We start from the raw sequence: 14,654 nt of genomic DNA, 5'->3' as shown, positions 1-14,654 counted from the left end.
AGAACTCATTACCCGCTAATAGTAAAAAAGTGAGAAGAAAAAAAATAATGAACTAAGGAAAGCGAGACCCTCTGTACTGTATTCATTCTACTCCTTAAATCTAAGAAATTTCTGACGAAATCCAAATTGGGGAAATAAGGCCTCAACTTCTTCAACTTCATGAAAAGTGAAGTTTTGCACTCCCATTGAGATTTACTGAGGCTTTGCTGCTGGGTCGATGAATTTTTTTAAAGAACTTTCTCACATCATCAAAGTATCAGAGGTATATTCTTGGATTTCACAATATTTATGGATATTGGAATTTTTTGTCTTCATTTGTTGTAATAACAAGGGATATAAAAGGTGTTTTCCCCCAAATTTGTGAAGAAATTCCCAATATTTAACGGCTGCTATGAGAAGAAAATTAGCAGAAAACTGAACTCTTTAATTATTCAAATCAAATGGTAGATTAGGGCTACTATAATTTCTAATTCACAAAGAAAAATTTTGGTTTGAATAGGTCTTCTTGAAGGTGCAGGAAGATTGCAAAATTGCACTTGCTGCTATGATCAACTTTGAAGTGGTAGATTGGTCTATAAGATTCCAAGGGTATAAGCTTTATCTACCATGTCGGAGAACAATTATTATAACCAAAGCTGAGGTATATAATGCATTCCTTCATGTTCCTACAATCTAAAGATGCAGATCCTTTATGCCATTTGATTGCATTATTATGCTTAGTTTATCTATATTGTAATTAATAAAATGCAATTAAGAAGAATGGTGATACAATTGGAAATCAGTCTGTAAGTGTAATTACCACAAAGTGTAGGGAGCAATATTGTAATATGTGATACTGGGATATTTGTTACAATCACGTGTAGAGCAAGAAACAAAGAGGCGGTCACATTAGTTATAACTATTAGTATCATTTCTGTAACTAACTTTGTGAAGGCCACAAGAATAAAAGGCTAGTAGCAATGAAGGAAGTTAGCTTTTGTCATTTTCAGAATTCAATTCTTACTACACTCATCTTCTTGTATTCTCTGGCTCATTAATACAATTTGTCCATCATTTTTGAGGAATGTTCTTCATTTTTCTTCATTCCTCTTGGTGTGGATTGTGTCCTTTTCTACCTTTTGTATTAGTGGTATTAGAGCTAGGTAATCTTAGCTCAGATCTTGAAGAAAGTAGAGAAAATGGCAGAAGGCACTAGAGGTCAAGAAAATAGGAAGATTGAAGAAACTATTAGGAATTTGTTGAGAGAGCAGAAAAAGCAATTTGAAAGGGAACTAGGAGCTATCAAGAATCTGGCTCTGGAAATCTGCGGTCAGCGAAGCCAATGACCGCAAAGATCCCCACATGTATCTGAAAATGGTCAGCAGGCCAGCTATGGGGGAAGCTATCAGGCTCCCACAAGGTTTTCTCACATCGAATTCCCCAAATTTGGAGGAAAAGATTCAAGAACTGGTTGTACAAATGTGATCAGTTTTTTGAAATGGATGAAACTCCATTGGAGGTTAAGGGTCGAATAACATCTATGCATTTGGAGGGTAAGGCCCTTCAATGGCATCAAGTTTTTATAAAGGCCAGGATCTCAAGAGATCCACCATCTTGGAAGGAGTACGTGAGATTGTTGGGATCAAGGTTTGGAGATTGTCTTTATGATGATCCCATGGGAGACCTTAAGAGCCTTGACAGATACATCAAGATATCAATCAAGATTTGGAAACCAATCAAAGATTTGGAAATCAATCAAGATATCAATCAAGATTTGGAAACCATTCAAGGCAAGGCTGCCTTTTTTTTCCTTCTTTCTTCCTTTTTTTTTGTTTTTCTAACTTGCCAATTCAAGAAAATAATGTATCCGCACTTCAAGATTCAAGAGAATCATTTTTAGGGATTTCAAAATATCTAGATTTTTTTTTCAAGAACCCACTATGCAATCCAAAAACTTCAAGAAATTACCAAACCAATTACAAGAAATAAACACAAGGTAAAAAAAAAAAAAAAAATTTTCGGATGAACAGTACTGTTACAGTAGCATCGGATGAACATTACTGCTGCAGTCATTAACAGTGCCGATGAATAGTACCGTCGTGAACAGTTCCGAATAATTTTTTTTTTTTTTTTACTTTTGACGACTCAACACAAGGTTACAACTTCACTTGGAAGAAATTTAATGGGAGTTAAACCCTTGAAAAACCAGTTTTCAAGAACGTAATCACACCAAAAAATTCCAACCTCGATCAATCACAGGATAGGTAAGACACAAGTGATAAAATCAAGAAAACAAGAATCAAAATTTATTTTTTTGTTTCTTTTAAATCAAAAGGCGGGTAGGGTTTTGGTAGAAAAATAAATAGAAAAAAAAGAAAAGAAAAGGATATTAACCAGAATCAAGAGTCGAAACTCTGATACCAGATGATGCGAACTTGACAAAACAAGAACCTGTCTTGAAGAACCAAGTCGATCAGGCAGCGGAAGGATCTATCTTGACCAGGTTATGGAACAATAACTACATTGCTAGACCTAAAGAGAACCCGTCTCTAGAAACCTAGTGGATTGGTTATTGGTTATGGAACAATAACCACCGTGCTAGACCTAAAGAAAACCCGTCTCTAGAAACCTAGTGGATTGGTTATTGGCTTGAAAGAACAAGATGATGTGATCATCTTGCCTTGAACACCACAAGTATCCAAGCTAAATACTTGATACTGTTCAAGAAGAAACTCAAGTTCCATCAAGGAGCTCCACAAAAGGAGACAACTCTCTTTTTATTAATTCATCTTCAATATCATATGCTCAATAGTTAAATAAAGTTGGCTATTTATAACCTTACAAGATTCAAAACCCTAATCTAAATTGGATACAATACAAGCTTCTTTATTTGACTTGACACAACTTTCTAAATAAATTTGGAAGCAATTAACTACTTTCCTAAAACTCTAATTCAATTAGAATAGGAAACAAACTGACTCAATTGGCTTAACTATGGTCAACATGACCTTAGCCTTTATTTCCCTTAATAACTCAAGACTAACTAACAAGTATTGCTGGAAACTTATTTAAATAAATAACAAGAAATAAGTATGACAAATCTTCAATGATTCTTGAACCCGATTGCACCATCAACCATCAATTGAATTTCCTTGAATTTGAAGGGAATCCAAATCTTCACGTTCTCATCATTCCCCTCCTCTTGAAAGACGATTTATCCTCAAATCGAGTGCTTGCTTACAAAGGAGTAACTCGGAGAATGTCTTTATAAATGCAATCCAAGAACCATGTCGCCAACTCAACTTGATTATGAACACGAACCACTTCACATGCTCAATTTGTCAAGAATATCTTCACCCAATTGTACTTGGCTAGAATTTGGAAGTCAACCAATATTTGGAAATCAATCAAGATTTGGCAATCAATCAAGATATCAATTAAGATTTGGAAATCAATCAAGATTTCAATCAAGATTTGGAAACCATTCAAGGCAAGGCTGCCTTTTTTTTTCTTCTTTCTTTCTTTTTTTTTGATTTTCTAACTTGCCAATTCAAGAAAATAAGGTAGCCGCACTTCAAGATTCAAGAGAATGATTTTTAGGGTTTTCAAAGTATCAAGATTTTTAGAACCAACTATGCAATCCAAAAACTTCAAGAAATTACCAAACCAATTACAAGAAACAAACACAAGATAAAAAAAAAAAAAATTTTCAAATGAACAGTACTGCTACAGTAGCATCGGATGAACATTACTGCTACAGTCAGTAACAGTGCCGATGAATAGTACCGCCGTGAACAGTTCCGAATATTATTTTTTTTTTCATTTTGACGACTCAAGACAAGGTTATGACTTCACTTGGAAGAAATTTAATGGGAATTAAACCCTTGAAAAACCAGTTTTCAAGAACGTAATCATACCAAAAAATTTCAACCTCGATCAATCACAGGATAGGTTAGACTCGAGGGATAAAATCAAGAAAACAAGAACCAAAATTTTTTTTTGTTTCTTTTAAATCAAAAGGCGGCTAGGGTTTTGGTAGAAAAATAAATAGAAAAAAAAGAAAAGAAAAGGATATTAACCTGAATCAAGAGTCGAAACTCTGATACCAGATGATGCGAACTTGACCCAACAAGAACCTGTCTTGAAGAACCAAGTCGATCAGGCAGCGGAAGGATCTATCTTGACCAGGTTATGGAACAATAACCACCTTGCTAGACCTAAAGAGAACCCGTCTCTAGAAATCTAGTGGATTGGTTATTGGTTATGGAACAATAACTACCTTGCTAGACCTAAAGAGAACCCGTCTCTCGAAACCTAGTGGATTGGTTATTGGCTTGAAAGAACAGGATGATGTGATCATCTTGCCTTGAACACCACAAGTATCCAAGCTAAATACTTGATACTGTTCAAGAAGAAACTCAAGTTCCATCAAGGAGCTCCATAAAAGGAGACAACTCTCTTTTTATTAATTCATCTTCAATATCATCTGCTCAATAGTTAAATAAAGTTGGCTATTTATAGCCTTACAAGACTCAAAACCCTAATCTAAATTGGAAACAATACAAGATTCTTTATTACACTTGACACAATTTCCTAAATAAATTTGGAAGCAATTAACTACTTTCCTAAAACTCTAATTCAATTAGAATAGGAAACAAACTGACTCAATTGGCTTAACTATGGTCAACATGACATTAGCCTTTATTTCCCTTAATAACTCAAGACTAACTAACAAGTATTGCTGGAAACTTATTTAAATAAATAACAAGAAATAAGCATGACAAATCTTCAGTGATTCTTGAACCCGATTGCACCATCAACCATCAATTGAATTTCCTTGAATTTGAAGGGAATCCAAATCTTCAAGTTCTCATCATTCCCCTCCTCTTGAAAGACGATTTATCCTCAAATCGAGTGCTTGCTTACAAAGGAGCAACTCGGAGAATGTCTTTATAAATGCAATCGAAGAACCATGTCGTCAACTCAACTTGATTATGAACACGAACCATTGCACATGCTCAATTTGTCAAGAATGTCTTCACCCAATTGTACTTGGCTAGAATTTGGAAGTCAACCAATATTTGGAAATCAATCAAGATTTGGCAATCAATCAAGATATCAATCAATATTTGGAAACCAATCGAAGATTTGGAAATCAATCAAGATATCAATCAAGATTTGGAAACCATTCAAGGCAAGGCTGCCTTTTTTTTCCTTCTTTCTTTCCTTTTTTTTTGATTTTCTAACTTGCCAATTCAAGAAAATAAGGTAGCCGCACTTCAAGATTCAAGAGAATGATTTTTAGGGTTTTCAAAGTATCAAGATTTTTAGAACCAACTATGCAATCCAAAAACTTCAAAAAATTACCAAACCAATTACAAGAAACAAACACAAGATAAAAAAAAAAAAATTTCAAATGAACAGTACTGCTACTGTAGCATCGGATGAACATTACTGCTACAGTCATGAACAGTTCCAAATATATATATATATTTTTTTTGCTTTGGACGACTCAACACAAGGTTATGACTTCACTTGGAAGAAATTTATTGGGAATTAAACCCTTGGAAAACCAGTTTTCAAGAATGTAATCATACCAAAAAATTTCAACCTCGATCAATCACAAGATAGGTTAGACTCAAGTGATAAAATCAAGAAAACAAGAATCAAAATTTATTTTTTTGTTTCTTTTAAATCAAATGGCGGCTAGGATTTTGGTAGAAAAATAAATAGAAAAGAAAAGGATTTTAACCTGAATCAAGAGTCGAAGCTCTGATACCAGATGATGCGAACTTGACCCAACAAGAACCTGTCTTGAAGAATCAAGTCGATCAGCAAGCGGAAGGATCTATCTTGACCAGGTTATGGAACAATAACCACCTTGCTAGACCTAAAGAGAACCCGTCTCTAGAAACCTAGTGGATTGGTTATTGGTTATAACTATCTTGCTAGACCTAAAGAGAACCCGTCTCTCGAAACCTAGTGGATTGGTTATTGGCTTGAAAGAACAAGATGATGTGATTATCTTGCCTTGAACACCACAAGTATCCAAGCTAAATACTTGATACTGTTCGAGAAGAAACTCAAGTTCCATCAAGGAGCTCCATAAAAGGAGACAACTCTCTTTTTATTAATTCAATATCAATATCATCTGCTCAATAGTTAAATAAAGTTGGCTATTTATAGCCTTACAAGACTCAAAACCCTAATCTAAATTGGGAACAATACAAACTTCTTTATTTGACTTCACACAACTTCCTAAATAAATTTGGAAGCAATTAACTACTTTCCAAAAACTCTAATTCAATTAGAATAGGAAACAAACTGACTCAATTGGCTTAACTATGGTCAACATGACCTTAGCCTTTATTTCCCTTATTAACTCAAGACTAACTAACAAGTATTGCTGAAAACTTATTTAAATAAAAAATAAGAAATAAGCATGACAAATCTTCAATGATTCTTGAACCCGATTGCACCATCAACCATCAATTGTATTTCCTTGAATTTGAAGGGAATCCAAATCTTTATGTTCTCATCATTCCCCTCCTCTTGAAAGACGATTTATCCTCAAATCTAGTGCTTGCTTACAAAGGAGTAACTCGGAGAATGTCTTTATAAATGCAATCGAAGAACCATGTCGCCAACTCAAGTTGATTATGAACACGAACCATTGCACATGCTCAATTTGTCAAGAATGTCTTCACCCAATTGTACTTGGCTAGAATTTGGAAGTCAACCAATATTTGGAAATCAATCAAGATTTGGCAATCAATCAAGATATCACTCAATATTTGGAAACCAATCGAAGATTTGGAAATCAATCAAGATATCAATCAAGATTTGGAAATCAATCAAAATTTCAATCAAGATTTGGAAACCATTCAAGGCAAGGCTGCCTTTTTTTTCCTTCTTTCTTTCTTTTTTTTTTTTTTATTTTCTAACTTGCCAATTCATGAAAATAAGGTAGCCGTACTTCAAAATTCAAGAGAACGATTTTAGTGTTTTCAAAGTATCAAGATTTTTTTTTCAAGAACCCACTATGCAATCCAAGAATTTCAAGAAATTACCAAACCAATTACAAGAAACAAAGACAAGGTAAAAAAAAAAAAATTTTCGGATGAACGGTACTGCTACAGTCATGAACAGTGCCAATGAATAGTACCGCCGTGAACAGTTCCGAATATATATATATTTTTTTTGCTTTTGACGACTCAACACAAGGTTACTACTTCACTTGGAAGAAATTTAATGGGAGTTAAACCCTTGAAAAACCTGTTATCAAGAACGTGATCACACCAAAAAATTCCAACCTCGATCAATCACAGGATAGGTTAGACTCAAGTGATAAAATCAAGAAAACAAAAATCAAAATTTATTTTTTGTTTCTTTTAAATCAAAAGGCGGCTAGGGTTTTGGTAGAAAAATAAATAGAAAAGAAAAGGATATTAACCTGAATCAAGAGTCGAAACTCTGATACCAGATGATGCGAACTTGACCCAACAAGAACCTGTCATGAAGAACCAAGTCGATCAGGCAGCGGAAGGATCTATCTTGACCAGGTTATGGAACACTAACTACATTGCTAGACCTAAAGAGAACCCGTCTCTAGAAACCTAGTGGATTGGTTATTATGGAACAATAACTACCTTGCTAGACCTAAAGAGAACCCGTCTCTAGAAACCTAGTGGATTGGTTATTGGCTTGAAAGAACAGGATGATGTGATCATCTTGCCTTGAACACCACAAGTATCCAAGCTAAATACTTGATACTGTTCAAGAAGAAACTCAAGTTCCATCAAGGAGCTCCATAAAAGGAGACAGCTCTCTTTTTATTAATTCATCTTCAATATCATCTGCTCAATAGTTAAATAAAGTTGGCTATTTATAGCCTTACAAGACTCAAAACCCTAATCTAAATTGGAAACAATACAAGCTTCTTTATTTGACTTGACACAACTTCCTAAATAAATTTGGAAGCAATTAACTACTTTCCTAAAACTCTAATTCAATTAGAATAGGAAACAAACTGACTCAATTGGCTTAACTATGGTCAACATGACCTTAGCCTTTATTTCCCTTAATAACTCAAGACTAACTAACAAGTATTGCTGGAAACTTATTTAAATAAATAACAAGAAATAAGCATGACAAATCTTCAATGATTCTTGAACCCGATTGCACCATCAACCATCAATTGAATTTCCTTGAATTTGAAGGGAATCCAAATCTTCATGTTCTCATCATTCCCCTCCTCTTGAAAGACGATTTATCCTCAAATCGAGTGCTTGCTTACAAAGGAGTAACTCGGAGAATGTCTTTATAAATGCAATCCAAGAACCATGTCGCCAACTCAACTTGATTATGAACACGAACCATTGCACATGCTCAATTTGTCAAAAATATCTTCAGCCAATTGTACTTGGCTAGAATTTGGAAGTCAACCAATATTTGGAAATCAATCAAGATTTGGCAATCAATCAAGATATCAATCAAGTGTTGGAAACCAATCAAATATTTGGAAATCAATCAAGATATCAATCAAGATTTGGAAACCATTCAAGGCAAGGCTGCCTTTTTTTTCCTTCTTTCTTTCTTTTTTTTTTGATTTTCTAACTTGCCAATTCAAGAAAATAAGGTAGCCGCACTTCAAGATTCAAGAGAATGATTTTTTGTGTTTTCAAAGTATCAAGTTTTTTTTTTCAAGAACCCACTATGCAATCCAAGAACTTCAAGAAATTACCAAACCAATTACAAGAAAAAACACAAGGCAAAAAAAAAAAAAAAATTTCGGATGAACGGTACTGCTACATTCATGAACAGTGACGATGAATAGTACCGCCGTGAACAGTTCCGAATATATATATATATTTTGCTTTTGACGACTCAACACAAGGTTACTACTTCACTTGGAAGAAATTTAATGGGAGTTAAACCCTTGAAAAACCTGTTTTCAAGAACGTAATCACACCAAAAAATTCCAACCTCGATCAATCACAGGATAGGTTAGACTCAAGTGATAAAATCAAGAAAACAAGAATCAAAATTTATTTTTTTGTTTCTTTTAAATCAAAAGGCGGCTAGGGTTTCGGTAGAAAAATAAATATAAAAGAAAACGATATTAACCTGAATCAAGAGTCGAAGCTCTGATACCAGATGATGCAAACTTGACCCAACAAGAACCTGTCATGAAGAACAAGTCGATCAGGCAGCGGAATGATCTATCTTGACCAGGTTATGGAACACTAACTACATTGCTAGACCTAAAGAGAACCCGTCTCTAGAAACCTAGTGGATTGGTTATTATGGAACAATAACTACCTTGCTAGACCTAAAGAGAACCCGTCTCTAGAAACCCAGTGGATTGGTTATTGGCTTGAAAGAACAGGATGATGTGATCATCTTGCCTTGAACACCACAAGTATCCAAGCTAAATACTTGATACTGTTCAAGAAGAAACTCAAGTTCCATCAAGGAGCTCCATAAAAGGAGACAGCTCTCTTTTTATTAATTCATCTTCAATATCATCTGCTCAATAGTTAAATAAAGTTGGCTATTTATAGCCTTACAAGACTCAAAATCTCTAATCTAAATTGGAAACAATACAAGCTTCTATATTTGACTTGACACAACTTCCTAAATAAATTTGGAAGCAATTAACTACTTTCCTAAAACTCTAATTCAATTAGAATAGGAAACAAACTGACTCAATTGGCTTAAATATGTCAACATGACCTTAGCCGTTATTTCCCTTTAATTAACTCAAGACTATACTAACCAAAGATATTTGCTGGAAACTTATTCAAATAAATAACAAGAAATAAGCATGACAAATCTTCAATGATTCTTGAACCCGATTGCACCATCAACCATCAATTGAATTTCCTTGAATTTGAAGGGAATCCAAATCTTCATGTTCTCATCATTCCCCTCCTCTTGAAAGACGATTTATCCTCAAATCGAGTGCTTGCTTACAAAGGAGTAACTCGGAGAATGTCTTTATAAATGCAATCCAAGAACCATGTCGCCAACTCAACTTGATTATGAACACGAACCATTGCACATGCTCAATTTGTCAAGAATATCTTCACCCAATTGTACTTGGCTAGAATTTGGAAGTCAACCAATATTTGGAAATCAATCAAGATTTGGCAATCAATCAAGATATCAATCAAGAGTGGAAACCAATCAAAGATTTGGAAATCAATCAAGATATCAATCAAGATTTGGAAAACATTCATTCAAGGCAAGGCTGCCTTTTTTTTCCTTCTTTCTTTCTTTTTTTTTTGAATTTCTAACTTGCCAATTCAAGAAAATAAGGTAGCCGCACTTCAAGATTCAAGAGAATGATTTTTAGGGTTTTCAAAGTATCAAGATTTTTTTTTTCAAGAAACCACTATGCAATCCAAGAACTTCAAGAAATTACCAAACCAATTACAAGAAAAAATACAAGGCAAAAAAAAAAAAAATTTCGGATGAACGGTACTGCTACATTCATGAACAGTGATGATGAATAGTACCGCCGTGAACAGTTCCGAATATATATATATTTTTGCTTTTGACGACTCAACACAAGGTTACTACTTCACTTGGAAGAAATTTAATGGGAGTTAAACCCTTGAAAAACCTGTTTTCAAGAACGTGATCACACCAAAAAATTCCAACCTCGATCAATCACAGGATAGGTTAGACTCAAGTGATAAAATCAAGAAAACAAGAATCAAAATTTATTTTTTTGTTTCTTTTAAATCAAAAGGCGGCTAGGGTTTTGGTAGAAAAATAAATATAAAAGAAAAGGATATTAACCTGAATCGAGAGTCGAAGCTCTGATACCAGATGATGCGAACTTGACCCAACAAGAACCTGTCATGAAGAACCAAGTCGATCAGGCAGCGAAAGGATCTATCTTGACCAGGTTATGGAACACTAACTACATTGCTAGACCTAAAGAGAACCCGTCTCTAGAAACCTAGTGGATTGGTTATTATGGAACAATAACTACCTTGCTAGACCTAAAGAGAACCCGTCTCTAGAAACCTAGTGGATTGGTTATTGGCTTGAAAGAACAGGATGATGTGATCATCTTGCCTTGAACACCACAAGTATCCAAGCTAAATACTTGATACTGTTCAAGAAGAAACTCAAGTTCCATCAAGGAGCTCCATAAAAGGATACAACTCTCTTTTTATTAATTCATCTTCAATATCATCTGCTCAATAGTTAAAATAAAGTTGGCTATTTATAGCCTTACAAGACTCAAAACCCTAATCTAAATTGGAAACAATACAAGCTTCTTTATTTGACTTGACACAACTTCCTAAATAAATTTGGAAGCAATTAACTACTTTCCTAAAACTCTAATTCAATTAGAATAGGAAACAAACTGACTCAATTGGCTTAACTATGGTCAACATGACCTTAGCCTTTATTTCCCTTAATAACTCAAGACTAACTAACAAGTATTGCTGAAACTTATTCAAATAAATAACAAGAAATAAGCATGACAAATCTTCAATGATTCTTGAACCCGATTGCACCATCAACCATCAATTGAATTTCCTTGAATTTGAAGGGAATCCAAATCTTCATGTTCTCATCGTTTCCCTCCTCTTGAAAGACGATTTATCCTCAAATCGAGTGCGTGCTTACAAAGGACTAACTCGGAGAATGTCTTTATAAATGCAATCCAAGAACCATGTCGCCAACTCAACTTGATTATGAACACGAACCATTGCACATGCTCAATTTGTCAAAAATATCTTCAGCCAATTGTACTTGGCTAGAATTTGGAAGTCAACCAATATTTGGAAATCAATCAAGATTTGGCAATCAATCAAGATATCAATCAAGTGTTGGAAACCAATCAAATATTTGGAAATCAATCAAGATATCAATCAAGATTTGGATTTGGAAACCATTCAAGGCAAGGCTGCCTTTTTTTTCCTTCTTTCTTTCTTTTTTTTTGATTTTCTAACTTGCCAATTCAAGAAAATAAGGTAGCCGCACTTCAAGATTCAAGAGAATGATTTTTTGTGTTTTCAAAGTATCAAGTTTTTTTTTTCAAGAACCCACTATGCAATCCAAGAACTTCAAGAAATTACCAAACCAATTACAAGAAAAAAATACAAGGCAAAATAAAAAAAAATTTCGGATGAACGGTACTGCTACATTCATGAACAGTGATGATGAATAGTACCGCCGTGAACAGTTCCGAATATATATATTTTTTTTTGCTTTTGACGACTCAACACAAGGTTACTACTTCACTTGGAAGAAATTTAATGGGAGTTAAACCCTTGAAAAACCTGTTTTCAAGAACGTGATGTTAGTCCCACAGACAACCAAGAGGGGGGGGTGAATTGGTAGGTTAAAATCTTAACCAAGTTTATGCACTTTTTCGTTAATGAAAATTTACCTTCCTTTTTAGTAATGATCAACCAAGTAGATAAGAAGACAATAGCAATATTGATCAGAGAAGCAAGTATAGATAAGCAATGAATATTTTATTAAACAGAAATGTAAAGTGGAGAGACAAACCAAGTGTCTACCAAGCTTAACCCAAACTTGAAGACCAAACACTAGGAAGAGCAACTTCTCTTTGATGAATGAAGATCAACTAGATGTACAATGGAGGGAGCACTTCCTCCTTGCCCTAAGCCTCACTTAGTCAAGCTAGGAAGTTTTACAATCACTCAGAAAACCCTCAACAAAACTACACTAAAGATCCTTTCAACCACAAAAGAAATGCTCAACAGAAATTCACACCACTTTAAAACAAATCTGCTTTGGAGACTATTTTCTAGCTAAAATATCTCACTAGATCTTGTAAACAAAGTGTGCAAAAGTCTCTGCTTCGTTCAGACCAGTTTGATTTTAAAGGGAACCAGAAATGGGCTTCATCAATGCTTCCAACGGATAGAAGGCAGCTGAAGAGTCAACTAGCCGTTGAGGCTGTCGGACGTCCGACGATCAAATCATCGTCCGAACCAATCGTCCGATGGCATCCAAGTTGACGTTCGGACGTCCGATGCGTCTTGATCGTCCGACACCGCAGCGTCCGATCGTAGGCAGAGAGTTGGCAAGTTAGCTTGGAATTTTTCGGACGTCCGATGCGATTGATTAGCGTCCGATGGTAAGCGTCCGATCCTTCCGGACGTCCGATGCTTCTATGTGAGCGTCCGACGGTGCTTCCTTCCTGATGTTCTTCATCCTTTCGGACGTCCGACAGTTTCCTTTCGGCCGTCCGACCTGATTGTCCTGTTTTTGCTTCACATTTTGGTTGTTTTGCTTTTGATGACATATTCGAACCTGATTCTTAGATAGACAAAAACACTTGTTTTTGAAGAAGGTTAGATAAACATTTCAAAGAACTTTTGTGATCACCAAAACCAAGAATAACATTCTCCCCCTTTTTGGTGATGACAAAACAAAAGTTTGAAATGAAATTTGATGATTGCAATGAAAGCTCCCCCTTTCAAAATAGACAAAAACTCCCCCTGCCATAGTGAATCAAAGAACTTTTGAAAACCTCCCCCTCACTAGACTGCCCAACCGAGTTTAGACAATCATCCAAAAACATGACAATTAAGTAACACACAACCAACATATCACCAATTCAATCCATCAGCAAAATCCAAATTAAACCATCAATCAATTCATCATATCCAACATTATCAATCATCAATCAGATCTCTCCCCCTTTTTGTCATCACAAAAGAGCAAGCCAAAAACATCCATCTTATACACAAATACATCTTATCCAAAATGTAAACCAAAAACAATTCATTCCATTCACATAAACAGAATAAACAAACATCACCAGTACTTAAACATCACCAATAACTTCCATCAAGATACTTAGAAACATCACAGAACTTAAACATAAACAAGAATATCCATTATATTACACCTCAGTACTTAGATCATCCATCAACACACACCAAAAGAAACTGAGAATATCCATAACATAACATATTCTAAAAGAGACAAACAAAATGCAAATGTCCTAAATGATGATCTATGTGGATCCAGGTGTCCTCCGAGAAAGCTGATATTGGTCGAGATCCTCCTCTTCAGTGTCTTCATTATCTTCAGCAGCTTCTACAATTGGTGCCTTGCCTTTGTCTGATGTGGAAGGGCCATGAGGAGTCACAGGAGTTGCTGGATTCGGATCTGGAACTGATGAACCTTGATCAGTGGTTCGAGGTTCTTTGTCATGTGAGACTTCCTCAACCACAGGTGGAGGAAAAAGAATATTCTTTTTGTCAAGAAAGGCAGTTTGTTGCTCAGAAGACATGGTGAGCATGAGACCATGTTCTAGAAGAAGAACATGCTGTTTGAGTTCATGAAGAAGCTCAATTACTTCATTACTGGAAGATGAAGATGCTTTAGTGGCAGACTTCCTAGGGTGAATGGGAGTGAGTGAAATGGGTGAAGGATCATGTGCAGTCTTAGACCTAAGTTCACTAGAAGATGCACCCTTATAAGCCCACAGATTATCTTTGAAAACAAGATTTTTTCTTTCAAAATACCCTTTTGTAAAGGCATAAGAAGATGCTTCTTTAGGACAAACACCTAGAATAGGGACTTTGTTAAACTCAAAAATCTTTTGAAGAAACTTTCCATAAGACAATTTTCTGCGAGAATCAGTGGCATAGCGAAGTAAGAACTTGCAC

This window comes from Coffea eugenioides, chromosome 10 (assembly GCF_003713205.1).
Source record: "Coffea eugenioides isolate CCC68of chromosome 10, Ceug_1.0, whole genome shotgun sequence".
In the NCBI taxonomy this organism is placed as follows: domain Eukaryota; kingdom Viridiplantae; phylum Streptophyta; class Magnoliopsida; order Gentianales; family Rubiaceae; genus Coffea; species Coffea eugenioides.
This window is presented reverse-complemented; position numbering follows the sequence as displayed.